The sequence below is a fragment of the Propithecus coquereli genome, unplaced genomic scaffold (assembly GCF_000956105.1).
Source record: "Propithecus coquereli isolate 6110/MARCELLA unplaced genomic scaffold, Pcoq_1.0 Scaffold48, whole genome shotgun sequence".
Taxonomy (NCBI): Eukaryota; Metazoa; Chordata; class Mammalia; order Primates; family Indriidae; genus Propithecus; species Propithecus coquereli.
The window spans coordinates 8,132,859-8,137,042 of NW_012150618.1; the positions used below are offsets into that span (position 1 = coordinate 8,132,859).

Genomic DNA, 4,184 nt, shown 5'->3' on the forward strand with positions numbered 1-4,184 from the left:
AAAAGCTCAAGGATTAATGCCATTTTTGGAATAGTTAGGGCACTTAGTAAAGTGTTACCTAACCAAAAAAAAAAAAAGACAAATGTCACTATCAAACCTTGAATTAAATTTTGGAAGCCTTATTGTTTTAAAAGTGAATAATTTCTTTTCCTCAGTTGGAGTAGAGCAGCAAAGAAACTTTTGAACACTCCCAAATCCTGCCTGATTTTAAAGAGAAAGGCCATGCACAGTAATAGGTCTATGATGCACATGATTTCCATTACAGAATTTTTTCAGCTTCCAGTATAAAGTAGCTGTAGATAAGTGATTAATTCAAAGAGTCCACATTTTTTAATAGTTCATGAATATGATCAATAAATTCCCAAAAGTACCCATCACTCATTTTCTCTCCCACCTACCTTCCTCCATATGTCTCAGAAACTCCAAGAAGGGAAGTGATTTTATGGATATCAGTTAGTTAAAGGCTCCCCAAGGATAGTATTGGGGAGAATAATGCATCCTTAAAGATGTTTAAAATCTAATGTAAAAGGTTCCTGTGAAATAGGAATGATTTCTAATTCCCTAGTAAGTCTTTCACTGAAGTGAAAAGTTAGACATTGCGGTTCCTAGGAATGTGGACCAGAGGGGTCCCTGTTCTACTGGGACCTCCACCTCAGACACAAAGATGGAAACTCTTTCTCAGCAACCTAGGAATAGAAAGCATGGTGTGGGTATTATCCAGTTTCCTGATAAAATGGTGGGACATCTTATGTAGGCTTATCTTAGAAATTTAAAAGGAAGAGATTTTCTTGACAGAAGCTATTTGCATAACTGAGTTAATGTGTTTTAAATCTTAAAACTTTTCTGTGAGGTGAAAGGATCACTTAAGGCCAAGTTTCAAGTTCTAGACCAGCCTGGCAGCCCGGGTGACAGAGAGAGACTGTGTCCCTTAAAAAAAAAGCTTTCTAGATAATAAATGCTGTTGAAATATAGAATGATCCTATGTTAAACTTAGCAAAAAATTGATTTTTATTTCTTTAATAAAATGGTAGATATGATTTTTTTCTGATTTGCCTCCTCTTAAAAATTGAACCCAACAATTAATGTTCTAGATAAGTTTTGTTTTGACCATTCAATATCTGCTTTTGAATTTTACGTAAGTCAGTTTTCTTCATCTTTTAGTGTATTCTCTAATAGCAAAATATTATTGTCTTTGAATTTTATTTTGTGTATCTATTGTGTGATATTTCCTTAGTGAATAAGAATGGTTTTAATTTATTACTGTAAACCATCAAACTTAAACCTGACTGATTTAGCAATAAGATAGTATAAATAAAAACATTATATTTTATTTAATATTTTATTAAATATACTATTCCAGTTTTATTTGTTATAAAATTGTATGTACTTTTTTAATTTGAAGTTTATATTTTAAGCAAAATTATATATTCTGTGCCAACCAAAGGATGGGAAATGATACATACCAAATTTTCACTTGTGAGGTTTTTATTTTCCTTGAAGTAATAATTTTCCAGCTGGGCACAGTGGCTTGAGAGCTACTTGGGAGGCTGAGGTGGAAGGATCCCTTAAGCCCAGGAGTTTGAGCTCAGCCTAGGCAACACAGAGAGACTCTGTCTCTAAAAAACATAAAATAAAATAAACAAAAGTAATGATTTTCAAAGAACAAAGGAAAATAATTTGTTATGAGAATTTATCATGTTCTCACAAGAAACTGTTCTCTTCATTACTTTAATATACATATTTTGAACATTATATTATGGACTTTTTTATTTCTGAGAAATGGCATTTGGGGTCATTTTCCATACTACAAACATGCAAAGCTCGTATATATTCTCCTTGAACCATTAAAATTTCAGGCATTTCAAATATTGAAATTAAATGAAAATATTCAGGGGAAGATATTATTGAAGATGTATTATTTTAAGTTGTGATAAAACTTAATGGAGAGTGGAGAGAGGCCTCCTAGGCTCGGAGGTCAGCCAGCCTCGGATTTGAATTCTGGTTCTGAAACTCAGCCTCCGTCAGCATGGCTCTCAACTGTGAAATAGATGTAGCAATACCTGTAGCACAGGGCTGTCACGAAGGTCAAATAAGATAATATGTATGAAACTCTGTAACAGTATTTGTCAGCACAGAGTAGATGCATAGTAAATGACAGCCATTGCCATTGTTATTATTAGCAATGGAACCATATACACAGATCAATACCATGATAAAATATTAAAATCTGAAAAGTAACTCAGAAATTACTCAGTTCAAGTTCTGAGTCCTAGTTGAGGACTCACACATGTTTCTGTCTTAAATTGCAAGTATACTATGCTTCCCTTTTAGAGGGTGTTATTCACCTCTAAAAGTCTGACAGGTTGTGTCTATATGAACTTTAAATATTTAGTTAATTAAACACAAAAGTCAGCCAATTTAGGTTCGACGTTGTGCATTTTTCTTGTTCGCATGGCGGCTGGAATTGACAGACCTCAATTTGCATTGGAATATTATGAGGCCATCACTTCTCTTTCAGTTTTTGCTTAAGAAAATTACTGTGGGGTAAAAAAAAATCCAGTACTGAAACTTTTTAGCAAATCTAAGTTAATATCCCTGTTTAATTTCTTTGACAACTACTTTACAAATTGATTGTGCTTCACGGCTATTAGCAGAAAGAACTTTTTATTACAGATGCCTTGCTCCAAATATATGGGGACTACTGATTTCTCACCCCAAAGACTTACTGTTCCTGTGGGAATTCCCATGTGCCTTTCCCTTGTCAAGGTGCAAATCCTCTCATCGTCATCACAGTTGAGTAATGCATTAGGGAGTCTGCTGGCCATGGAAGTAAGACCAGTACTTAAGTTTCAGTTTGAAAATCTGCAGTTCGTGTGCATGATAGCTTTCTTTTTTAAATTAACCAATGTTTTATTTAAAAAGGTAAACGCATTTTTGTTAAGAAAAATAAACAAAAATTGAAATTACAGAAAGTCATAAGGTGAAAAGTAAAAATCCTTTCCCTCCCCTTCCTCTGACTCCCTGGTTCTACTACCCAGATTCAACTATGTTAAAAGCTGCTTGGCATCGTCACAGGAATTTTCTGGTTATTACCTGTTTCTCTTTTACACAAAAGGGATTACATTATACATATTAATACTAGGGTGCAATAAGCTTTTCTTGCATTTAATCTTACTATTCCCTGGTACCTATAGCGGTACTTCATTTTTTTTTTTTCAATGGCTCAGTATTATGGTTGAGCTGTCATTTATGTAAGCAGTTCCTTGGACACATATTCTTGTGCACTTGTGCAAGTGCATCTGTACAGATGTTTCCGGCAATGAAATTTCGGGGTGGAAGTGTGTGAGTTTTCTTATTTTGATAAACACAGCCACATTGCCTATCAAGGAAACATCTCAGCTTTCATCATAATTGATACAATTTAGCATGGACATTCTCAGAATCCTCTGGATACGACATTGACCATTCCCTTAAGGAAGTAGAATTTTCACTTAAAATTGAAGTTACTTAGATGTCAAGGCTTCCTGAGCCATTCACCATCATAGAAGACTCCTTCACTTTGCTGTGATGGAAATTTATTTTTTTGAATGTTTAAACTTATCAGTGCAATAAAAAAATCCCACTATTATCAACTTTTTAATATCTAGGGAATTAGAACTAGGCTGCTTGTGTCAAAAAACTAGATATTTTGATGTAATAATCTTATATCTTGAAAAATATTACTATGATGTTTTTAATAATATTTTCTCTATGAGTTATCTTTGGCCACAGTGCCAGTATAAGGTCTACTGTTTTAGTGTAGTGCATTCTGAAGCAGTTCCTTGCTGTTGTTTTAGGGCACGTAGCATTGTGAACCCTATATATTATGAACTGGAAAATAGAATTTGTATGTAGTGATGCTATTGTTTAATGGAACAATTTTTTCTGACTGCATGTATTTTGTACCCAGGAGGCGTCAGGACAATCATGCCCATGAGAACTCTAAACCGTTCAGGTAATCATTTCATTTTTAAACTGTCCTAAAAATATACTTTGTTTTTCATATTATGAAGCTTTTATCATTGTTTTGTTTAGATGTTTTTACCTTTTCCGAAGTTTTTTGACAACACTTGATTCTTATAGCTTCAATCTAGCTCTAATAATCACTCTTTTTAAGCTGTAAAATATATTTGTTTTATGTTAAT

At 33.6% G+C, this 4,184-nt stretch overlaps 1 protein-coding gene across 1 annotated transcript in view; it reads left to right on the top strand.

The window, feature by feature from the left end:
* The window catches only part of HIVEP2 (human immunodeficiency virus type I enhancer binding protein 2), a 27,301-nt gene that overhangs the window by 2,359 nt on the left and 20,758 nt on the right, over positions 1 to 4,184 (top strand). The window contains exon 2 of the mRNA XM_012655560.1: positions 3,950 to 3,994. The gene's annotated coding sequence lies outside the window, so the exon portion shown is untranslated. The remainder of the gene's footprint in view (positions 1 to 3,949; positions 3,995 to 4,184) is intronic.